We start from the raw sequence: 27038 nt of genomic DNA, 5'->3' as shown, positions 1-27038 counted from the left end.
TGCTGAAATCTGACCATAGACAGGCTGCCAAGAAGGATGACACTGGAGCCTACTTCGTACCTTGTGGCAGTTGATGGTAGCCTCCTCTGGCCTCAAACCCTGTTAGGGAGTGGAAGATGACTCCCAATACTTCTGCACATTTAAAAACCATTTTTCCCCAGAACGGAAATTCATCTTTTGCCACAGGGTGAGTCGCGGTACCTTGTTTTGGGGACCGGGTTGGAGGCAGTGCCTCTAGTCAGATCAAAATATTGGCTTTAGGGTGGAACAAAATAAAATAACGATTGGTTCCAAACAAATCTTATAATAAGCAATTCAAATGAGCCTAAACAGCATTTCTCTACCTGTTCCAAATACAAAGTTAGTGCTTAAAAGTAATAAGGTGACTGAGTGTTAGTCACTGGGAGAGGTAGGACTTACCACAGTGAAAAATGACTTTAGAAGCTTTTAACTGATAGGGCATGTAAAACGTAAGTACACATGTTCTAGTTGTTTTGAATGCCATGCACCATGCCATAGTAGCTGCTAGAGCCTACATTAGGGATCACTTTAAAGTAAGAAAAAGGAAGGTTTAAACTTGACAAAAGCTTCATTTTGCCAGGTTGAAATGGCAGTTTAAAACTGCACTACAGGCTGCAGTGGCAGCCCTGAGACATGTTCTCTAGTGCCACTTTAGTGGGAGGCACAATGAGTGCTGCAGGCCCGCTAGTAGCATTTAATTTACAGGCCCTGGGCACAGATAGTACCATCTACAAGGGACGTACAAGGGATGTGTCAATCAGGTGTAGGACAATTTTACTGTATTTAATGAGAGCACAAGCACTTTAGCACTGGCTGCCTTTAATAATAATTGTCAGAATGCAGATTATGAATCAATTATTAAAGAAGCCTACAATTTTCAAAGAATGATGGAAGGCTCTCAATGCTATCTTAGCTCAGGCATGTGTAGCTAAGCGCAAGCAGGACACAACAAGAAAAGTGGGACTCTTATTTTATGTTTTTTAAGGCCAGGAAAGAGCTAAGGTTCAGAATCCCTGTGTATCACACTTCAGGAAAGTTATTAACAGTTGCCTTCTCCCAGATACACCTCACACCCCAAATGATTTCCACAGTCATATATTTGCAGAATTACCCCTCCCGCACCAGCATGCACACACAGACAATCAAAACAAGCTTACATCCCTCCTAAAGCTCTCATTAACAAACGCAAAGAACAAACACTGCAGCCCAATCTCAACAATACACTGTGGTGCAACACATAGCTGATATTGCAACCACTGTATCAGCAAACTAGATTCTCTCTTCATCACAATAAACAGTCTCAGCACCCACCACTACAACACATATTTTTCAACTTCTATTTTCTTCAGGATGCCACAACCAAGACATTATCAAGCATATAAGACAGCATGTTACCGTGCATCCTTTCACAAATCAGCGCACACTCTAAAGGAACTGTTCTTAGCAAGAATGTTTGAGCTCCTGAAACATCACTTCCCACTATCTGCATCGTAGTCCCATTTTACATAATATGCAAACAACCAGGACCCTACTTAATGTTTGATAACAGCAACTCTGCAATCATGGCTACAGACTAATGCAACTAGACCAACAACATTCTTATTCTCCCTCAGGATGGAACCAACAAAAAGTAATGTAAAAAAACACTTTTCATCATTCCGTATAAAAGGCCCCTGCAGCCCCTGTAGTGCAGCAGAGCCCAGAGCTCCAGGATGACTCCCCAGCACAGAACCCTAGCCTGAGTGCTCCAGAGTGAGTCCAGAGGGGGGCCCTCCTTGTACTTTGCAGGGGGGCCTCCTCAAGATTTGTTTTGCAATTGTCTCATTCACACACACACATCAAATGAATCTCTCAGTATCAACCTCTCTTCCATATCCACCCTTCATTGTCACCCATATTGCCTGATCTGACCAGAACAAACAATTGCTTGACTCGCCTATCTCAGATCAACATCTCCAAGCCATTCAAAGCCCAGCTATTCAGATAATATCCAACTAACTCATTGCCGCAAGAGGTGCTGGCCATAACAAATTCATCATACCTCTCCACAAAATGTTAGCTCCATATCTTGATCGGCGAACATCATGCTAACCAAGATCCCACTCTACAAAAACCCAAACTTTCAGTACCTTGGTGCATTCTTGTAATTACAGACAGCAAACATACCACCTGAAAACAAGAGAAGGGGCAAAGGCATCTTTTGTGTCACATTGCCAAGTTTCAGTATTTACCTAAGGAGTAGCATGTAGACTTGTTCGGGGATGTTCGAAATGGCTCTCTCTACAGGGCCAAACGCCCAACTTTTTGCCTTCCGCCTCCTATTTTTGCTGGATTTTTGCTCTTGTTGGCCTTAGGACTCTGTGCACTTTACCATTGCTAACCAGTGCCAGAGTGCTTGTGCTCTCTCCTTAAAACATGGTTTAATTGGTTTACACCAAATTGGCATATTTAATTTACTTGTAGGTCCCTTGTAGAACAGTATACCACGTATCTAGAGCCTGTAAATTAAATGCTACCAGTGGGCCTGCAGAACATATTGTGCCACCCATTTAAGTAGCACCTTAAAACATGTCCCAGGGCCTGCCACTGCAGCCTGCATGCAGTGTCCCACTGCCATGTTGACTTGGCATTTAAACCCCGTTTCTAAGCCTTAAACTCCCCTTTTATTATATATGTCACCCCTACGGTAGACCCTACATAGCCAATTGGACAGGGTGTGGTGTAATGAAAAGGTAGGAAATGTACTTTTCATTTTTACATGTCCTAATAGTGAAAAAAAAACTCCCACATTTGTTTTTCACTACTGTGAGGCCAATCCCTCACATGGGATAACATTAGGCATTTTATAAGCAGTAATTCTTAAACAAGAGGAGGTAGCTATCTCATGTTTGGTACCTATGAACTTGTAATGACAAACACTCTTTAATGGTAAAGTCAGATTTATCATTACAAATTTGAACATGCTACTTTTAAAAAGTTAGAAATACACAGGGAAACCCAGAATCCCCCAAGGGACTGGGTACAGACAATTTGCAAAACACAAATGCTCCTAGAGGAATTACTTTGATACAATATGTGTTCAATCACAGTGGTCAAACAGATCCAATCTCCAATAGATGGAACATAAACATACGTACTGCTCAAATGAACTTTGTTTGCAACAGATTCAACTGATCCTTCTCATTGATACCCTGTAGTGGAATACCAGGATATTTTGCGGGCTGGACTGTAAAGTAATTTATTGGCTTTGGTCAAGAGATGGCTTACAACTCCTCCCTGGGTCTCTGGATAAGATCATACATGCTTTTGCAATGTGATCTAGGTGGGACGATGTACAGTATTGATGATTAGTGGATACATATTTGTTTGTACAAAATATTTGTTTGAGTTATTCTGTTGCTAATACAGTTCATTTGATTTAGATTGATGGGATTTAGATTTCGGCAGATGGGATATCCGTCACCGTCATGATGGAGTACCCTGCCTGCTGATATCTAAATCAGGCCCTTTGCTCGAGACAAGGGAGCCCTCTCTCAGGGATGCGGTAAACTGAAAATCCAAAAAGGCTGTGTGCTGCACCCTAATATACACAGACTGGCTTAAGGTGGTCCACATGACTTGGGTAACTTTGCATCAAGACATGAACCTCTCTAGAGGATCTCTGAAAGGTGGGCAGAACTGAAGCAGATTTATCCCATAATAGCAATGTTAATGGCAGGCTGAAAGGACAATGGATTAGTTAGTCACGTGCCATGATCACCTGTAGAAGACCAGTAAGGGTGCGTAAAGCTCAGTGACATGAAAGCTCAGTGACATGACAAATCTGCTTCTGAGAGGATTGTAAGACAGGTTCAGATACAGTCACATGTCACTCACAAAGTACTAGAGCTAGGCAGAGACAGACATATGACAGGATCACCTCTGAAAGAGTCTCTTTGCTGGAGTGAATAAATCATATATCAGTCTTTCATCAGCAAGATAGAATAGGGGTAGTGTCAGTCACATTACCTGCACCCTCAGACATCCGATGTATTACACCCCTACACTACGTGTTCACATAATGTATAGTAAATAAGCATAAAATGAAATAACACGTATATTTGTAGAGTGGGCATTGATCCAGATGGATCTCTTGGCACTTACTGATACCCATTTGTTCAATGTTGGACTGATAAACAGCTAATAGAGTCCACTGGAAAGAGAACTATGAGTAAGGGGTCAAATGCAGATCCTTGCATGGATACATTAGTCCCCAGAGCTACCACCACCAGCTTATTAAATAACTTTAACAAAGTAGAAACCTGTGCCTCAAATATACATTTCATTCAAAGAAACAAGGTCAAAAGGAAACCAGATGGGTCTAGTGCAGTGGCTCCTAACCTATGATCTGTGGACCCCTGGGTACCGCCATACCTACTCAGGGGTTCTATGACTGCATTGAGAATTAAATATTATTAACTGAATAATAATGTGTATATAAAAAAGAAGCAGAGTTGAACATTTAATTTTTTTTAATGTTCTGCAAATGTGAAGGAATTTGAAATTGGAGGCTATAGATTAAGTTTGTATCCTCAAATTGATTTGTGGAAGCAGGGCAAGTGCATCAAACAGAATGTAGTATGAATAACGAGTGGCCTCCAAACCTTCCTATTAAAATGCAATTTTCATTTTTTTATATTTGTTTTTATGAAATATTTTTGGTCAATTAACTAAAACATTTCCTCATTAGTGTATTTGTTTGAGGAATGCTTGTTTCCATATGTTTGTGTATAGTTTTCTGGTTCAGGTCATCTAACTTGCTTAGGCTAATAATGATTCAGTGGGAGGGGCTGGATTTCAATGATGATTAAGCAGGGTTCACACTAGTCAAAAGGTTAGGAAACACTAGTCTAGTGCCTTTATTTGACCTATTGGTTGGTAGCAATTTGTTGAGGTTTCAGGCCTTGAATCACAGGTTTATTGAGCCACATTACTGAACCCACCCAGCAACAAACCCAAATTGGCATGTCACTTTCTTACCATTGTTGACCTGACCATCCTCCTCAACTTCCCACATCCCAGTAGGACAACATTATCCCAGCCTCAACAAAGATATCAGGCAGGATGTAAAATACTTGTTAGAGCTAAACACCTCAGTAACTCCCTTGAGCAAAGCATTTACATGAACACCCTCAGACCTGGACAGAACATTACATAAACCCTTAATCCACATCTGCAATTAACACCAAATCATCCTGTTTCCTTTCCTAGGTCTAAGCAAGAATATTGAGACAGCAGTTGTAAAAAAACTATAAAATATATTAAGACCAGTCAGATCCTCCAGGACTACCAATCAAGAGTCCTACAATATAACAGCACAGAGACAGTAAATTGTGGACAATACCCTCTTTGCCACTAGCAGGCCTTTATCCTCAGGGTCCTTTCTGCGGCACTTAGTACAATTAGACAGTTACTTACTGTCACCCTAATTTTCCTTCAACCTCACTTTACCCATATCATATGTCAATTGATGTCCGAATGGAAACTATGAACATACTCATTTCTGTCCAAAAACACCACACAATCACACAGCTCTACTTGAAAGCTTTATCTGACAGCAACATCAACTGCCTAAAGAATTTCTTCACCACCATCCAGGCCTGGATATTAAAGGCCTAATTGGAACTAAACCCTCTGTAACCAAATTTATTGTGGTATTAAATAAAAATCAAGAAGCTTAAGTTAAAGAATGGTTCACTCCAATTGACTTCTATGAAATCAGCCCCCAAATCATGAACAGCACAAAGACCTTTAGACTCCCAATCAACACCAGCCTCTCTTTTAAGACCCATAACCAGAAGATAAAACAGACAGTCTGGCATCAGCTCTTACGTCTTCACAAGGGGAAAGGCATACCCATACAGGTACTGTTGCCATAACACGCTGCTCGCAGCATCCCGATAGCCACATTACACTACTAAATTGTGACCTCCACACAGCAACGATATGCAACACAGGACTGGACCAGATCGCTGCAAGGAACAAGTCCAGGTCACCTTTAAGGTCTGCTGCATCATATTCAAGGCTACAACCTACAAGAAACAAGCTTACCTAGCTGAGAAGATCACAACCTGCCTGTGTTGTGGTGAACACTACACAGGCAGCTATATTATTGCCACACTGGAACAAAAACATGAACTAAGGAAAATACAACAGGTCATAACAAACATGGTTGTGACAAACACATTCAGTACTCCATCGTTGGATAAGCCTTTTCAAAGAACACCTCAACTAGAAATTACCTACCTCTGCAAGAACATCAATGAAGAGAACCCTCCAATTTCTAAGCAAAACATACTTGTCGTTAATGAGCACCCCCTTCAAATGTGCAGCACTCCAAAACTTTATAGTTATGTTTGTACATAGATACAGTGATATACAATTCAGAGAAAACTACTATAACTAGGAGTGGTAGAGAAACACAACCTAGTTCATACAAGTGGACATATGAGTGGAAGAGTCAGAGAGTAGCTAAGACTGAATACTTTGTTTAAATATTGGTAAAGTTCCAACATGTTAACTTACATATAGGTCTTCAAAACCTTGAGAGATAGTGAAGTATAAATATAGGCAGAAAATAACATTTCCATAAATAACATATAATTACTTATGTCTGTAAAATTGTTCAATTGTCATGAAGTACATGACAATTGAATTCTTAGCTTGAGATCAAAAATCTAGAACATGAGCAGCTGGACAAAGGAAGAAGGAATGAACTGATCATTGATGGCCATTGCAGAAAATTAATCTGATAGTTAAGATTTAAATATATGGACTAAAAAATAACACTTACATCTTACAAAGAAAAGCAAGCACTTTTCATCTTTCAGTTCATATGGAATACGCTGGTTTTGGACAATACAGTACTGTATCATCCTATGTACTTTACTAGTCATTCTTTGATGCAGTTCACACCTGTCAACAGGAATCACATTTACTACTTTGTGAAGCCCCACCACTTAAGGCTCAGAGGACCATGACCTGTTTAACAGTTGTCTGATTGTGTCTATACTCATGGATATAATTGGTCTGAGGCCAAATGGGAGTAGGACTGGACTTTGAGGGTGCCACAGGCAAGGTGGCGGCCGCTATCTAAAGCAGCTTCGATCGACCACCGTTCATCCATACACAATCCTGCAAACTGGCATTCATGCGCTGCACGAATGACACCCGGGAGCCTTGCCTTCCTCCATTACCCCACCTCAGGGGCAAAAATTGAGAATTCATCCCTCGCCACATGCTGCGCTAGGGCGGCAACTGCAGTTCAGTTGGTAGGTCGCTCTTGGGCCCGCTGCCCCAGCGCATTCAAAGCTGTGCAGCTTTAGTCACAGTCGTCATCAACCTGAACTTTCTGCAGGTTGAGATCCAAGATCACTGCTGAGGTTTGGAGGAGCCACCACACCCAGGCAGGAGGAAGGATGATGATAGCCAAAGAGAGATGCACCCTGAGAGGCTGCAAGAGCTCCTTTCTCCAGCACCAGATCGCAGTGGCCCAGGAGGTAGGAGATAGTGACAGCATCCTGCGGAACACCCTGATGCTCATGAGCTACACGAACATTGTGCCCTCAGTGTGCCCTGAAGTACCTGTAAGTGCTCTGCTGGAAATCAGCCTTTGAAGCTGGTGGGGCAGTGGCGCAGTAGCGCAGTGGCGCAGTGTATTCTCCTCCTCCTCCCCTAATACAACATACCTCTCCTGAAAACGAAGAAGCTGAGTTGCTGGGATTGCTCAATGCAGTGGACTGTGATAGTTGGGTAAAAATGGTGGGTTTCTGGGGTGCCATGGCTTCTCCAGGGTGTACCACACAGGATTCACATCAGCCTCAAGGCACTAGTACTCACACAACCCCTCTGGGCCACTATATGGGAGTGTTAGTCCTACTGGAGGGCGCCGCCTGATCTTTTGTGAGCACCTATATGCAAGGGAACTTCAACGCAATTATGAACCTGAACCTCGATGTCCGAGCACCTACCCGTCTACCAAACTGGGCCTCTTCAGTGGGGCTCCCAGATGCATGGAGAATACATCACTTCACCACCTGGGCATATACTTATTACTCCAGGACACATGATTAACACATGACTAACACTCCAGCTAAGATCATTTCTTTTTCCCTGTAGCTGTTTGGCCTCGACACGTTCCTCGGCCATTCTCACCAGGTACCTCTCAGACCACTACCGTTTAGAACTGGCATTGAGGAGTTTCCCCAAATCCCATAACCGTCAATGGTGACTACATTCATATAGACTGCAGATGCTGCTTCTTTGATCAAATATTATTTAGCCCTCAATGCAAACTACACCCTGTCAGTGACAATATTTTGGGAGGTGCTGAAGGCAACTGTGCAGGGGCATATTATCTCCTCCACTACCAGCCACTGCAGAGATGAGGAGAGGGACATTAACAAGTTAAGTGCAGAGCTCGCAAGCCTTGAGGCAGCACCACAGCACAAAGGTGGGAAGGAGGCTCTCCGCCATTAAGAGATAGTCAGATTGGCACTTAGACAGAAATTACTAGAGAAGGCTAAAAGAAACTGGATTTACTCCCAACACTGCCTACATCACATGGGAGATAAGACGAGTAAACTCCTATACTGGTTAGCACATTGAGACCAGGAATATAGAGTAGTGCTGGGAATTTGGGACCTCACAGGCACTATGGTGACAGCATCAACAGACATCACAGAAATGTTTGCAGATCATTACAGTGGGTTTTATAAGAGGCTCCCTACTCCTGTGGTGGAACACGTCAACCCTATAATATATTACCTTCCTTTTGCAATGCTTCAACCAGAAGATAGATATGCCCTGGATGTGCCCATATCAGTTACAGAGATATATGCAGCAATATAAGCTGTGCCATCTGGGTAATCCTCCATCCCCAATGGCTTTCCTTCTGAATTTTGCAAGTGATTCACCAGTTTACTGGTCTAACCATTAGATGCCCTCTACAAGGAGGTCCTCTTATTGGAAAAGCAGATGCGAGGCCTAGGAGAGGTGACTATAGTGGTCATTCCCAAACTAGGAGGGATCCCATGGATAGTGCATCTTACCGCCCCATATCCCTTATCAACGCTGATGTAATAATACAGGCTAAGGTCTTCGCCTCTTGGCTGGCCGAAGTGAGCCAATCCTAGGTCCTTCTGAACAAAACAGTTTAATGTGCACACATAGCACCAGACACAGCATTCGGCCCAAGCTCCCACTTACCTTGGACTTGTCCTCTGACCAGTCGAAGGCCCTTTCAGCAAAGGCCATCTGCCTCGAGGCCTCCACTCACTGCACTCGGCCTCTCTTCCTCTCAGTCTGCTCTCACTCACTTCTTCACACTCTCGCTTTGACCTGTGCTTTGTCTTTTGTGCTTGGCTTTTGTGCCCATTTGTGCTCTCACTCACTCCTTCAAACTCTTGCTTTGACTTGTGCTTCGTATTCTGTGCTTTGTCTTTTGTGCTTGGCTTTTGTGCCCATTTGTGCTCTCACTCACTCACTTTGCCCATTTTGTTGCTCTGCTTAGTCCTTAGTGCCCATTTTCGTGCTCTTTATTGCCTTTGACCTTTGGTTTGTCTTTTTAGTCTTTGTGCCCACGTTTGTGCTCTTTCCCTCTTTTTGTGCCCACATTTGTGCCCATTTTGTTGTCTTGACTTGTTTCTGCTGACTTCTTTGACAGCTTTTTCTCTTCATTTCTCCTCCACTTCTTTCCTCGCTCCAGGGACTCCCCCCACCTCTCCCCTCTTGCACTTTTACCACCTTCCTCCTCCCCTTTCTCCTTACCCATTTCTCCCATGTACCTTCTCCTACTGCAGATCCCTGCCCCTCCTTAGCCCCAACCCGGGCTCCTCTCCCTTCTAGGACCAACTTAACGGTGGCCACTGTGTCACTGTGCAATGGGCACGCGAAACTAGTGTGCCGCTGGCACATCTTAGAGGCACCAAAGGCAAGCCCATCTGCAGTGGTTCGCATCTGGACAGCACCTAGCACCATGGTGCCTGGTCAGTCTGACAACCACAGCTACACTTCATCCGTCTTGGGAGCCCTCAACACCAGACTCCAACATGACTGCTTCTCTTGCAGTGTCCCTCCTATGCCACCCATCACACACATCTCACCCTGCATCGCCTGTTTGCTCCTCAGCAACAGATCTCTTTGCAAACACCCCACTAAGGTCTTGGAGCTCATCGACATGCACTCCCCGGACAACCTCTTTGTCATTGAAACCTGGCTCAACCCGTCATCGGCTCCAGCCTATGCCGAGACTATCCCTCCTGGTTACAGGATCGGCCGCTGAGACAGGCACCACAAACCCAGAGGAGGTCTCCTGATCATCCACAAAGACACCATCACTTGCACAACAGCAAGGGACAAGCCCACCACGCATATGGAACACATGCACTTCCAACTATATATAAGCCATTCCACTTCCATCTCAGGCACCCTCGCTTATCGGCTGCCAGGCCCTCACATTACCTCCAGCAATCTTCTCACCAACTTCGTCTCTCCCATCAAGCTCAGATCCAAGAGCTTAATACAACCTGGGGACCTCATCATTCATCTTGACGATCCAACAAATGAAAAACACCAATGCCTTCCTAGAGAGCCAGAACAATATTAGACTCAGACAGCTCATACAAGGCTGACTCACATCACCGGACACACACTTTTTCCAAACTTCACAGTCAAGAACAAGATCACCGTTAACCACCTCACCGCACTCACATGGACAGACCACTCCATCAGACGCGATTACATCATAGCACCCCACTCCATCAAACAAAAACCAGCCAACAACATCAGTCGCACCTGGAAAAACAGCAGAGGCATACTGGACCCACACCCTCAGATTCAACCAGCTCATCCCTACAGGCGACCTATCCACTTTAAACAACTGGTTCTCAGACTGCGGCTCCCGTGAAGAAAATCAGACATGGAAGAACTCACACTCAAGCATGCTGGTACAAGCAAGACCTAAGAAACCCAAGAGCTATTGCAAACACCTAGAAAGAAGTTGGAACCAGCCTAGATAACACCTCTAGAGACACTTACAAATCCGCATTCAGAAGGTACCACGCCCAGATCAAAAAAGCAAGGAAAGCTGTCCTCGTGCTAAGAGCAGAATCCTGCAACAACATCATCAGAGAATTCACCAATCCAGCGGCAGCCACCAACACCATCACCCCTTCACCGGACCTCTGTAATGATCTTTCTGACTTTTTCCACAACAGAATACTCAAGATCTTCACCGGTTTTGCACCCAAACCAACCGTAGACAACATCATCACGCAATCTCCCACTACCATCAGGAGTGCCCACCTTCTAACAAACTGGAGCCCTCTCTCCACAGAAGACACTGTCTGAATTGTGAAGACCATCCATTTATCCATTTACATTAGCCATAGACCGCTGCTCTCACCACATGTACATCTTGGGACCAGAACCACCATCACCACCATCATCAACTCCTCCATACTTAGTGGAACATTCCCGGATAGTTGGGAACACACAAAACTCACAGCTTTTCCGAAGCTAAACTGAAAGAACTCAGGATCTACGGGCCCATCTCACTCGTTTCTTTCTCTACTAAAGTCATAGAGAAAGAGCTCAATAGGCAACTTTCCACCCACCTAGTGCAGCACCACCTCTTGGACTCCACCCAGTCAGTCAGTAAATCTCAAATATGTTAATATAACATATAAAAAGAATATAGGTAAATTAAATTAATTTAAATAATATTTATCACTATGTATAAATATGTACTTACATAAACACACACATACATGTGTGCATGTTTATATATATATATATATATCCATATATAAGTGTATGTATATATATATATATATATATATATATATATATAAGTTAACACTTATTAATAATATTTATTTTACATTATATTCAATTTTTGGGTTATTAAATTACCAAACTAGATAATCAAAAAACCTATAAAATCCAGAAAAAAACATTTACTAAAATATTATAAAAATGTACATATATATACATATATATATTCACGTGAACAAGGCTACGGCTGAAACGCGTTGTATGTGAGGAGGCATTTAGTTTTAAAGCATATATTTTTTTGGGACTTCATTTTGTTGTCCGAGCGTTCTTCGATATATTATCTGGAGAAATTGTTGGAATATATATATATATATATAAACAAATAATATGAAATTAAACAAATAGTAATAATATATGTTGAAGTCTGGGAATAATAAATATACTATTCCCACTCTAGTTTATGCAACAGTAGTAAAAGTATTAGCTTTCAGAGAGGTTACATTTACTATTCCCACTCTAGACTGTGCAACAGTAGGGAAAGTACTGGACTTCGGAGAAGTAAGATTTATTATTCTGACTCCAGTCTGTGCAACAGTAGGCAAAGAGTTGGACTTCCCAGGGGTAAGATTCACTATTTCCACTCCACTCTGTGCAACAGTAGGGAAAGAGCTGGACTTAGGAGGTGCAACATTTACCATTACTACTCCAGTCTGTGTAACAGTAGAGAAAGCATTGGACTTTGGAGGAATTCAATGTACTATTCCTCCTCCAGTGTGTGCAACAGTAGAGAAAACATTTGACTTTGCAGGGGTTACATTTACTATTTCCTCTCCAGTCTGTGAAACAGTAGGGGAAGTGTTGGACGTCATTGGGGTTAAAGTTACTATTCCAACTGCAGTCTGTGCAACATTAGGAAAAGCATTAGACTTTGGAGGGGTAAAATTTACTATTCCCACTCCAGTCTCTGTAACAGTAGGGAAAGCGTTGTACTTCAGAGGGATTACATTAATATTCCCACTCTTGTCTGTGCAACAGTAGGGAAAGTGTTGTACTTTGGTGGGGTTAAATTTACTATTCCCACGCCAGTTTGTGCAACAGTAGGAAAAGTACTTCACTTCAAATACATAACATATTCGAATAACCCTATTAATTTACGACAAATAAAACACTCTTATTAACAATATTAATTAACCAAAAAAATTATATATAGAAAAATAAAAAACAATTAAACAATTTACGTGATTATTAAACAATTTAATAATTATTCATCAATTAAATTTGTCATTTATTTATTACTTAATTACATTCCCACACTATACCCCCCAAACCTAGCAGCCCACGCTTATAAAATAACTAAAATAAATTGCATAGCACAATTAACATGATTAATAATAAACTAAATAATTATTAATACATTCATTATTACTTAATTTCCCACCCTATACCCCAACAAACCGAGCAGCCCACACCTAATATATAACTACACAATATATCTATTTCACATTTTACATAATTATTAATCAATTAAATAGTTAATAAGAAATTAATAATTAATTGCTAATTATGACTTAATGAACTTCTCATCCTACACCCCTACAAACCCAGCAGTCTGTACGTAATAAATATCTGAAAAAATATAATTATTACACCATTTAAATAATTATTAATCAATTTAATACATAATAAAAGGTTATTAATTTATTACACTTAATTAACTTTCCACACTATACCCTCAAAACCTAGCAATTCACTACAACACTATAAATTAATATTAGCAATTACATTAAAAATTACAAATCACTTAAAATTACAAGCTATATGTAAAAATATCATATTAATATATTAATTAAAACGCATTAACATTATTTAAAAAAACAATATTCTTTAGAACTATATTACTGAAAACGATATTAACAATGAAATCCTTGACAACGATCCTACTTACCTGAAAAAAATTGATACGCTTGACATCGATACGTTTTTTTCCGATATTTCTCTAACTCAATATTTAAAACTCAATACTTTGTCCAAATACCTAGAAACTACCCTCTTGGCAGCAACAGACGACATCCGGCCCATCATGGACAGAGGAAAAACTGCTCCTCTCATCCTGCACAATTTCTTGGCAGCCTTCAACAACGCATCTCCCATAGCACTCTCATCGCCAGATTCCAGTATTCAGGAACTCAACGGCCCGCTGTGAAGTCCATTTCTAGCAGTACACAAAATGCAAATGAGTAAGTTGAGTTAAAGCTTCTTCATTTAGAACAAGAAACTCCTGCAACAGCCCAGCAGCACTATGTCAACTAGACAACTCTTATCACAGCTTCCCTTCAAACTCAAACATTCTACATCCTAGATGGAGCTTACCAATAACAGAAAAGTATGCTAAACGCAAACAAATAAATAAAAAGAAAATCCAAATGACACAATACCACATCCACCCTAAGTTGGATCGTCTCCTTCCTCTGCAACAGATTTCAACAAGTTAGACTCTCCTCTTAGACCTTCGAACACCAGAAACTTGTCTGTAGATTCCTCCAGGGCTCCTCCCTCAGCCCAACCCTGTTCAACGTGTACATGACACCCCTTGCCTGCATCATTACAAGAGCTGCTTTGGGACTCCTCCTGGTTCCCACCTGAATTAGGTCCCACGCCCACCCCTATGGTCCAAGTCAGAAACCTCAGGGTCATCCTAGACGACAAACTCATTGATGAATAAACAGGACACTGGTGTTATGGCACCCTCCTGCCTCATCCTCAGAATACTTCACAATATTTTCACCCAGGCCCTCAGAGCCAGAAGACTATGGCAACACACTCTACGTTAACATCTCCAATCAGCTCATGCAAAGACTCCAAACCATCCAAAACACCACCACCAGACTAAGCCTAGATGTTCTCAGAATCACTCACATCACTCCCTACCTGCTCATCCATGCCTACAATGCCTTATACAACACCGGACCAGCATACCTCAATAATCAACTTCAACTCTACCACCTTCCCAAGAGCTATGCTCTACCTCTCTCTCACTTGCACTGGTCCCCAGAATCCACAGCAGCAAGTTAGGAGGGCACGCTTTCTCCTTCATCACCACAAAGAACTGGAATGAACTTATTCAATACATCAGCACATCTACTTCACTCCTCAATTTGGCTGTTCAACAAGGAGCGCCGCCTGGTCTACATTGCTACTCCATAGCCTGGAGACCATCACGGGTGTTAAGCTCAAGCACACAAATTGACATAACATATAACATACATAACTGCACATGGCCTTTGCCTCTCTTAAGTGCTCCCCTGGGTCAGCAGCCCTGCTAGCTTTAGATTTTGAAAAGAGGTTCGATTTTGTGTTCTGGCCCTTCATGTTTTAGGTGCTGCATAAAATAAACTTTGGACCACTATTCACACCATACGTCCGACTCCTCTATTCCTCTTCCTGGGCTCGAATACCTCTCAATGACCTACTCATTCCCTTTTCCGATTGAACGAGAAATAAGACATGCCTGTCCGCTTTCCTCATTCCTATTTGCCCTGATAATCAAGATGAAAAGATGCTCAAGTGTGGGACTTGGGCTGGGGTGGTGGCATGGAGGATAGGATTTCTCTCTACTAGCGTCTGTTGATCCCCGGAATCTTCTGGATTTTGAGGGTCTACAGAGGGTCCTCAGGTCTTCAAGTGAACTGGCATAAGTCAGTATTGAAGCAGGAAGGAGCGACCAATGAAGTAGCACTGCCTGAGGCTCTGACCTTCTGCCAGTTATCCAAGGGCATACACATCACACAAGCACAAGACGACTACTGGGAACTAAATATAGAACTGCTGTTAGGCAAACTCGACTACACCTTGCAGCTTTGGGGATGACTCCCAGTCTTGATTATGGGGTGAGTGGCCCTGTATAAAATGATCTCCCTCCCACAGCTGCTTTATATATTAAAAAACAATCCATATTCGCTGGTTAATGCTTTTTTTCAGCATGCTCCTAGCCATGCTATCTGCTTACATGTGGGACAGTGGTCCCTGTGGTGTCGGGCGGTCCGCGACCGTTCCCAACGCTAGATGCGCGCTGGCAGAATAAATAACTCGGACACCAATTTACTTTCGGAACCGCGTGGTCGGCTGCAGCCTTGTTCCGTGCACCAGCGGTCCGGCGTCTCGCTGTCAGGCCGTGGTGCCGCTGCAACTGCCTCCCCGACCACGCCCTCTTTATTTTTATACACCCGGGCCGGAAGCCATGGGGTAAACCATGTTTTACAAATAAGGAGGGGAAATCCGCCTCCAACATCCGGGGATCACCTAAGTCTAACGCACTCAGGGAATCCCTCCTAATGAGAGGTGCCAGCTGATCGGTTACGTCATCGATCAGCGACACTACATTCCTCCAAACATTTATAAACAACAAACAACACACTATGGCATGATAAAGATTCACACTTCGCAGAAAAGGTCACGCAGACGAGTGGAAGGGCAGGGATTGTTACATAAGTTATATTTGGTCGCCTCTGATCGGTTCTGGGTCGAACCCAAATCAAAAATGGCGCTCAGCAGGTCCCCCTGCCTCTGGCCTGGCAACTCGTCTCGGTGAACATTGGGTAAAGAATTGGAACCGTCCTCCTCAACTGGTAACAACGGCGAATCATCATCCTCGCCATGCAGCTCGCCCCTGGGATCCTCACCCATAGGACAGTATCTCTTGAAGAAGGATACATTGCGGGTGACAGTCTCACTTCCACGCTGACCCACAACAGCAGATCCTTTTCGATGAATGATGGTCCATGGGGGAGTGTCGAAAGGTGTGCGGAACTTACTTCCTGGCAAAACGTCTTTTCAACAACACCTGACCCCCAACAGAGAGGTCAGACGGAGCAGCCTTCCGCCTCAAGCTGGCCCGTTGATTGGTTGCACGCCTCTTTTCTTGAGTGTGGCTACAATTCAGTGCAGGTGGGCCCCACGAGGGGTGATGAGGAATGGTATCTGCAAAGGCCCTCCCAAATGCAACGTGACTCGGTGCCCTGTTCGTGGTGGAGTGGGGTGTTTGTCAGTAATTGCGTAGAAAAGAGAATATGGCATAGTCCACAGCCTGGCCACCAGCAACGACAATGCGGATCACCTTGTTGAGAGTTTGCAAGGGTTCAGTCTCAATAGGGGCGGGCCTGCTCGGCTCCCCAGTGGCCTGACACCATACACAAGATCTCACCAGTTTTTCAACGTGTTCGTCCATGAGGGGAAACCACACTTTTGAGCGCAGCCGCCCTTTGGTCTTGACCATACCCTAGTGGCTGTTGTGTGCCAACTCGACGGCCCGGGTTGTGAGGGCCGACGGGATGACTAGTCGAGTACCCCTCAGTAAACACCCTTCTGCATCAGTGGTGAGTTCATTCCTGACACTGTGTTCCTTTTTGGGTCGAAGTACCTTAAGGTGGTTTCGCTGGACAGCTACTTGCTCCTCGGCTTCCCACTTCCAGGGTTCAGCGGCTTTTGTTAACCTCCGCAGGGGTTGGGAGAGATTAGACAGATCTTTGATGAAACGGCCGCAATAATTGACCATGCGAGGAAACTCCGAACCTCTGTGGTGCTCGTGGGAGGAGACGCGTTCTTGATGTCCTCTACCTTGGCCTGATCTGGGGCAACGTCGTTTGCTGAGAAAGTGTAGCCGAAGAACTGTATCCTGTCTTTGAGGAATTCGCACTTACGGCGGTGTAAGGTGAGTCCAGAAACTCTGGAGGCAAGAGTGGTGTTCTGCAATGGTGGGTGCGTGGACGAGAATATAGTCGCTGACGTTGATGGTTCCGGGCAGGTCGGCCAGCAGTTTCTGGATGATGTTCTGGAACACTTCTGTGGCACTAGATATCCCAAAGTCGTTTGTACCTTCTTAGCCCGACGTGTGTGGAGAAGGTTGTGATGTATCTGGAGTCCTTTGCTAATACCAGCTGGTGGTACCCTGACCGGAGATCAAGTTTTGAAAACCAGCGAGATTCGCTGAGCTCTCCTAAGATGTCATCAATGGTGGGGGTCAGATGTCTTTCTCGTTTGATCGCAGCATTGGGGAGGCGCATGTCCACACATATGCGGACCTCCCCTGGTTGCTTGGGTTTACGGGCTACCACAATGGGTGAGACCCACGGTGTGGGTTCTGAGACCTTCTAGATGATACCTGCCTTTTCGAGGTGGTCCAGTTCTCTTTCCACCTGTGGTCGGAGGTGAAATGCAAGTCGTCGGTGGCGGAGGGCTACTGGCTGTACCGTCTCGTCGATATGGAGTTTGATCTTGCGTCTCGGAAGCAGCCGATCCCTTCGAATATCCCTGTATACTTCACCAGTAGGTCCGTTATGGATTCATGATGGATGGTGAATGCAAACGTGACTATCTCCAGCTCTTCAGCAGCCTTGCAGCCCAGTAGCATTCCTTGTCCTTCTTCGGTCACGTAGACCTTTGCTGGGATGGACCACGATCCGTGAGTGAGGGTGGTTCGGAACATGCGCTTCAGGGCCAGTGGGGTGTTCTGTCCATATGCATAGACCTTTACACTTGCCTTCGTTAGCATTGGGATCGGTGTCATACGGCAATGCTCTTCCGCTGCTAGGAGGTTGATGGACGCTCCTGTGTCCACTACTGCAATTGTCTTGTGTGTGCCCATTCTAATCTGACACCTTGGCAGTTTGGCCTGCTGAGAGTGGGTGTGTTTAACTGTAAAAAGGGCATGAACTACGTGTACCATGGTTTCATCATCGTCAATGTCACTTCCAGGCTCTGACTTATTTGACGTTGTACTTTCGGTCACAACGTTGACTGACGCATTCCCAGTTCTAATTCTTCTGGACCTGCAGACTTTTGCGAAGTGATTTGTTTTCCCATAGCTGGAGCATATCTTGCCTCTCGCTGGGCACTCCGAGGGTTTGTGTGGGACTCCCCCGCAGTATCCACAATGCCTGGTCTGAGTCTTGTTCGGCCGTTGTTTGGATCTGCTCGTGGGGCTGTCTCTTCTTTTATGGGTCGCTGTAAGGCTGCCTCCATGTGGGATGCGCGGGCCCGTGAAAGTTCTTTCGTGCGCCCAATTTGCAGGATGTCCCGCAAAGGCTTTCCAGATTCTTCTACAATGCGTTCCCTGAGCTTTAAGGAGGCACATCCCTGGATGAGTTGTCCCCTCACCTCCTCCGTCCCATCATTGAACCGGCAGGTGCTGGCTAGTTCACAATCACAAGACGACTACTGGGAACTAAATATAGAACTGCTGTTAGGCAAACTCGACTACACCTTGCAGCTTTGGGGATGACTCCCTGTCTTGATTATGGGGTGAGTGCCCTGTATAAAATGATCTTCCTCCCACAGTTGCTTTATATATTAAAAAACAATCCATATTCGCTGGCTAATGCTTTTTTTCAGCATGCTCCTAGCCATGCTATCTGCTTACATGTGGGACAGTGGTCCCTGTGGTGTCGGGCGGTCCGCGACTGTTCCCGACACTAGATGCGCGCTAGCAGAATAAATAACACGGACACCAATTTACTTTCGGAACCACGTGGTTGGCTGCGGCCTTGTTCCGTTCACCAGCGGTCTGGCGTCTCGCTGTTGGGCCGTGGTGCCGCTGCAACTGCCTCCCCGACCACGCCCTCTTTATTTTTATACCCCCGTGCCGGAGGATGCGGGGTGAACCATGTTTTACAACTATGGAGGGGAAATCCGCCTCCAACATCCGGGGATCACCTAAGTCTAACGCACTCAGGTGATCCCTCCTAATTAGAGGTGTCGGCTGATCGGTTACGTCACCGATCAGCGACACTACAGTCCCCAACGAGTGTTGTTCACAAAGGTGGCGCAGTCACCGTGGGATGGGGGGCTGGGAGGGCCAGATATACAGCTTTACTACTGGGCGACCCACATGCTCCCTATTCACGACTGGCTTCACATGGACTGAGACGGCTTTACAGTCAGACTTGAACTTCCAGCGGTGGAGGGGCATGGGGTGCTGATGCTCCTATATGGGGCTAAGGCACTGAAATATCTTCTCCCAGCTACAACACCAACAACTGACTGCTGCTCCAAGACCTTGAAGCATATTAGGTGGATGGGGTGGCTCATATGCACGACTTCCCTGTGGCGGGCGGCTGGCTCTGCCAGGTCGCCTACCTGTCAGGATTTGAAGCATGGGACAGGATAGGCATTTCTTCCCAAGGAGAAGCAGGGACTGCATCACACATGAAGGCGTTCAGCAGGCTAGGGGCGGAGTACGATCTCCACAGATCCCAATTATTTAGATTTCTTCAAATGCGGCTTGAAAATATAGCATACATTGCCAAAGCCAATAAGTCTCGCCTACGCGAGAGCTTATGGCTTTTGCCAATGTGTTTGAGCCATTTGATACAGCAGCGTTGCTGCTGTGCAGCATGACTAAAAGTTATTAAAAAATGCTATAAAGGTTATAAAAAAATCCCGCTATGACTCAGGAAGGTAAAACGCATGTCTAAGGGTGTTTTTTTACTATAACTGTTAGCCATGTTGCTCTACGAAATGGCTAAAAGACATTGGGAAAGCTAATAGCTATCACATAGATGAGACCTATTGGTTTTTGCAATACTTTTTTTAGTTTGAATACTCATTATGTCTCACCTGGATATATTATCTATCCTCCTGCCACGTCCTACACCGGGCACTCTGCAGGCTGTGTGAACCTTCATTGGTAGCTGGAATCACCTGGGGGAGTTGTTTTCAAATTATTAACAAAGCATCATTTCAAACAAGCAAATATAAATTGCAGAATGTTTGATATAGTCTCCAACCGCCTATAGCACCAGCAAACACCTCTGGCAAGCGTAAAAGTAAAACTAAAAAAAGTGAAATGCGTTGCTGTGCAAAAGCACGGGGTTCCTGTGTTATAAATCAAGACATGAGCAGTGAGAAGAAATCCTTATTTAACTGTGGTGGTTTCACCTTCTGGGAAATGTAAACGATTCAGTGAGTGTAAAAAATTTTTTGATTTAATAGTCACCGTGTATATTCCTGGCCTCATCTGCAGTTCTGCTGCTGTGCCAACGCCCTACAAGTTTATTTCCTTAATTCAAGAAAGAACTCAGTCATGTGCTCCTTTGCTGTTTTATTTGAATGCCACTGTGCTTGGTTATCTGTTAAACACTGTAAAAAGACAACTGGGAGCCGGAGGGGGTTGTGGGGAGCTGAAGGGGAAACTGTCTGATGCATAGCAGTAGGAGGCCCGTCTCGGCGCACTGGTAATGCCTTATGGGGGGTTGGTATCTGGAAGCTGGCGTCCCATGATGTTGAGCAGGCTGATGAGCAAAACAATGTCCTTAATTACCCAAAGACTCAGGCTGTGACACAGAAATACAAACGTTATTGGAGAAGGTCAAGATAGAACTAGAGATGAATGAATGCGCCTGTGGAGGTATGAAATGTATCAGGGACTGAAACAAATCTGAATGAGTGTATATTAACCCGTGAGGGCAATGTGTTTGAAAAACTGGACGTGCAGTTCTGCTTGCAGGTAGCTATAGTAGAGTAAAGACGGCTATGAAGGGAACATTCATCCATGCATAAGTGCAGGGCTCCCTCATAAAAGACAACTATTTGCAATGCAATATGTCTTGTATTTGCTTGAGTTAGAGCTATAGGCATTGTAAATGCATAACTGGACTTTTCTTGCCACATAAATTAGTCTCATAATTTCTTTTTTTCCAGCCATATAATTCCAGTGGCCCTGCATATAACTAAAGAACTTCCATGCACCTTCTTCCTCTATCTGCTGCAAAAAATTGGAATGTTGCCATTTAGCATCGTAATTTAAATCTGCCGTGCCAATAGAATACAACTTTCACCACCCCACCATCACAGTTGCAGGCTGGCTAAACAATTCCCCCAAAAAGACACAAGACAGCACCCGAAGAGAAATAAACTAAAAGGGTCACCCAAACATATCAAGATTGTTCAAACAGTCATACTGTAATAAGGATATTAAGTTAGCCTGAAGGATGGTCATAACTGTAATAAGGTGGAGATTATTAAAACATATACAATCATCATATAAACCGGTATCAGAAATAAACTTTTGGCATTAGACTTTAATGCTTATAGCAGCCCCTAGAGGGCACCATGCAAAAATATCATTGGTAAGAAACATGGTCATGTGACCATATTGTTAGCCCTGAGAGAGCATAACCCCATGAAAATACAGAAGAAAATAATGCAATGTAACCATATACTTAGCCACTAGAAACCATTTTAGGGGTAGCAGGCCTGCTGCAATGATATTACAAACAGGGCCTTTAAAACAAAACTTCACCCAGCTGTAAAACAAAAGTTCTAGCCAAGAGAAATCTCAAAAGACACTGATTGGTGGGAGGGGTTATTATTTTGGGGTCCCGACTAACCTAGTGTGGGGACCCAGAGATGATGTACACAGAATCAGCGTTTTGGAATTAGTCCCGTTTTTCTAGGACCACCACAGGCTGATATATGAGCAAAAATGTTTTGTAAAAGTAATGCACTGCAAAGCATTATGGGGCGGGTTTCCATGCCAAGGATATTAGTATGTTGACTGTAGTGCTCAGAACAGCCCCTAAAGAACACCACAGTACAAAAAGCATTTGGAAGAGACATGGGACCAGATGTACAACCTTTTGTTTTGTGACTCGTAATTTGCGATCCTTTTGGGAATCGCAAAACAAAATGTACAACATTGGTGGTGTTTGTAATATCATTGCAATAGACCTACTAGCCTTGAAAATGTGTAATGCACTATGCCCTCTAGAGGCTAAATTTATGGTTATGATGCATTACTTTCTCCTATTCTTTTGCATGTGGTTGTGCTCTCTAAGAGCTGACTGTATGATTACATGACCATGGGCCACATGTACAAAGCATGCAACTAGATTACCGAATCAGTATTAGGATTTTCAAATTGGTGGTGCAGCAGAGTTCTTCAAATTGGAAGTAGGCCCCCCTAGGGTAGCCTCAATTGATTTAGGGGACACCAGGCTCTGGCCAAGAGAAGCATTTATTATGCCCAAAGGACCAGAGATGTACACCATGCTTAAACTAGTGTTGTGTTTTTAGTGAAGGAAAACAGATTGGCATTGAGCTGCTCTATAATGGGCCATCAGTAATGGCACAAGTGGAACTGGGATCTGGGGACATTAACACCAGTTTTCAGACAGGAAAGTAACTGGAAAGAAACATTCCTTGAACTTCGAAAGAAATCAAAGAACCCCCTTGTCCGAGCCTCGCAGTGTTTGACCAAGATTGGGAGGTCCAAGGGAGAAGAGCCCCTAGGATATCGCACCCATGGTCCTGCACTGCCAGGCTAGGGTATGGCCATCTTGGGTCATGCAGCGCTTACGCATGTCTGTGAGGTCCATGGAACCAAGGGCCTTTCCCTGAGCCTTTCTCGCCATGATCCAGCACTGCAAAGCACAGGGGAGGACACTTTTTCCCCTGGACCTTGAAGCATCGGGCTATGGCTGGGATTTCTTGAAGACATGAATCAATCCATACATTTTAAAAGGGAAGAACAGACTCCACCCACCCTATCCCTAGGCATCCTCCCGGGGCAGAAGTCAACTTTCCATTATTAATTTGCAAGACACTTAGGCCCTAATTTTGACAATGGCAGTAAGTGCCGCCTACCACCATGGCGACAGCTGGCAAAAGACCGTCGCCGCGGCTAGCAGCCGCCTGCCAAATAATGACCACAGCCGGATTTCTGCCACAGGAAGGCTGTGGCCATGCTGACGGATGGCGTTAAGGTGGCGCTCCTACCACCAGCAGTGCCACGCCAGTAGACCGCCGCCAGCCGTATTATGACAAATAATACGGGCTGGCGGTGTTGCCAGAAGACCCCCTGGATCCAGGTAAGATGGGTATCCAACAGGGGAGTGGGGTTGGGGGTGTTTTATGTGGGGTTGTGTGCATGAATGTGTGAGTGTGTGCGTGAATGCAAATGTATGTGTAGTGTTGTTTGCGTATGAATGGATATGTGAATGCGTGTCTGCATGTCTGCGTGTCAGTGTGAATGTGTGTACGGATGTGTGCATGAATGATTTGGATGTATGAATGCATGTATGCTATGTGAGTGAGTGTGTGTATGCGTGGTGCTTGTCTGCCTGTGTGTGTATAGGGGGTATCAGAAGGCAGGGAGCGTGGATGGATGGAGGGTGGGTGCGTCTGGGGAGTGTTAGAGGGGGAGGTGGCTTCCTATGAATGACAGGGAAGGAATTCCTTGTTACTAGTAGGGCCTACCGCCATGGTTTTCGTGGCATTACGAATGCCATGAAAACCATGGTGGTATGCAGGGTTAAAATGCCTGAGGCGGTACAATAGCGACCGCTGGGCTGGAGATTCTTATCTCCAGCCCGGAGGCTGCTACCGCCATGGCGATCAGAATTGTACATTGGTACCACCGAAACATTACCACCGACCATCGGAGTCAAAATGACCCCCATAGTGAGCTTGCCTCTTCACCAAGATGTAGTATGTATGGAGGTTACCAAAATCATGGAGTTCATTTTGGGGTTTTCATCACATTACACCCTGTCCCAAATCAGGCCCCTAGTCTCTTTAACATATGAAGCATACTCTGAAAGGCATGTTTCTTGAAACAACCAATCTTGGATTTCCTACTTGACAAAGCTGTTTAATCTTTGGCAAATCATGTTCTTCCTGTATCTTTAACTCCTTATCTGACATTATCTCATGGGCAAGTAGTAAATATCAGTTTCTAGCAGGCATACTGTCTAGTAAGTAACTACTGTGACAGGACCTTGTCCAACGGGTACATTTTAGCCATTGTCTGGGATATTTGAATCTAATCTCAGGACTACCATTTCACCTAAATATGATGGAAATAAACATTATATGACTAAAATGACATTTCCATGGGAAGGCACCCCCTTGGCCTTGCCATAAGAATCACTGACACACCAGTGAACAAGTTGGAAAGGTGTAAAGAGGAGACACGTTTTTTTTTATCCTGACCTCCCATATAGACAAATTGTATGCTCAAGGGCAGTCCGTTTTCTGAACTTATTGCTCTGCTCCCTTTTTTTGGAAAGATTGGTAGTATTTTTATTCCATTTGAAAACTGCTAGTAGGTCTATGATTACAAAATGGACTGAATATTACCTGTGTGAGGAAAAGTGCCCAGTCAGATGGTATATTCACCTAAATGTAATATAGAGGTAAATGTATAGCCAGGGCCACTGAAATTTTGCAACTGGGGGCCCATGGTGGTTTTCGCATATTTATGGATTTACCTGATGTGCCACATAATCCATCATCTTCTAAATATTCTACAGATTTGAAACAAAAAGAATGTTTCTAGCACAAATATATCAAAAGTTACTAAAGATGCAGCAACACATGTTGCAATGCAGTGAAATGCCCTTTTCAGCAGTTGGCAGGTCACCTATTGGTTTCTTATGGCAATGTTTGGTTGTTAAACTGATACTAATGAGGGGCAAAATATGCACAGCCAGTGTTATTAGCAAATGTACAATTCAGAAAATAATGAAGTAATACTATCACAAAACATGCCACATTTACCCACATAATTTGCCTTTTCTTACCACATAATTTAGTGAACCCTGATGTATAATTGTGCCATCCCTTGCTGCATAATTACAGTAGTCCTCTGTATAGCCATTGTACAAAGACAAGTACACTGCAATCTTAGCTCTACTAATTTAATCAACTGTCTGATCCTGTGCAAATAATTATCTCCCTGTACCTCCTTCACTGATTTAACATTGTGACAGCACTTTAAAACAGCCTTACAGGGCAAACTCCCAGGTCAGGTCTTGAGAATAGGTTTCATTCACGCATTTATTTAAGGCTGGTTAAATCCCAGTAGCTGAAGGTGCTACTGAAACTACTTTGAGCAGGACCCTTTGCGTGCTGCAATGTCTCCATTCTAGCCCCCACAAGCATTTCTTTCACAGCTCATCAAGGGCTTGAAAGAGAGTTGCTTGTTATTTTAAAGGGTTAAAAGTGTGGGACAGTGGGTGTCCTGCAGTGTTTTTGTCTGGGCAGCGCTAAATTGGACCCCTGATAATAGGCCATCATTAGTCAGGGAGAGGCCCCTCTGAGCAGGCACTTATGGTGTAAAGCTGCAAGGCCCAGGGGATGGGATGTCACCCCCCTGTGCCTTGTAGTGGTGGCCCAGTGCACCGAGGCCCAGAGAAGTCGTCCCCTTCCTTTATGCTTCCCAGAACTACACAATTGTGAGGCGTTAGGCCTTGCAGCACTTCACCATAGCTGCTAGGCCCAGGGCAGGTGGCCTCACAGGTGACGAGCCCCATGTTGGTCGACTAGGTGCAGGGCCCTGGGGAGCAACCTGCACTGCCCATCCCTAGCGCCAGCCCTGGCTGGGAGAAGGGAAGAAAGCCAGCCAGTTATGCTGGCCCTGGAATGTCTACCACTTGCTATGGAGGCGGGCATATGCTGGGTGCCAGATTCAGGGAGAAGCAGATGGAGGGAGAAGGAACAGACACAAGGGTGCGTGGAGAAAGATGAAAGTGGGCAGGTTGGGGGGGGGATGAAAAAGGGACGGGGCTAAGAAGGGCAAGTAACAGAAAGGCCTGAAAACACAGGTGCTCCTATGGACTGCTTGCAAACAAAAAAAATAGCTCCAAAAACGGGACGAGAGAAGGACACAAGCACTTGGTCCTTGCTCCATGGGGAGGGACAAACTCAAGAGACAGCATGACACAGGCAAGTCTTGACAAATGGAAAAGAAGCAAATGAGAGCAACACTGCTGCTAACCAATAGTAAGACGTGGGCGGGAAATAGCCCACTAAACTGTAAACAAAATGTCTCGAAGAGACAGCGCATGCACTATGCAAGACCTAAAAATGCCCTTGACACCATCCGCGACCATAATTCACTTGAGGCCAACATGAGCCCTAAGGTCATAACAAATAAGGGAATATCTAGACTATTCAAGACATTAGCAATAAACACCTTTTTGCCATTGAGGGAGAGATGGACGGTGGACGTAGGGGACCTTGATGATGGATGCTGGAGAGAAGCCAAGCTGGTAGCCAGGACACAGTCACTCTGATTTATGCTGCGTCTGATACAATTCAAATACTTCCACCGTATGTACTACACCCAGGGAAATTATACAAAATGCATAAATTCCCAAAGCTGAATGCACCAGTTGTGTGACATCGGTAAGAACTCTGCTACACATGAT

This window comes from Pleurodeles waltl, chromosome 4_1, assembly GCF_031143425.1.
Source record: "Pleurodeles waltl isolate 20211129_DDA chromosome 4_1, aPleWal1.hap1.20221129, whole genome shotgun sequence".
In the NCBI taxonomy this organism is placed as follows: domain Eukaryota; kingdom Metazoa; phylum Chordata; class Amphibia; order Caudata; family Salamandridae; genus Pleurodeles; species Pleurodeles waltl.
Note: the sequence above shows the minus strand (reverse complement) of the source record.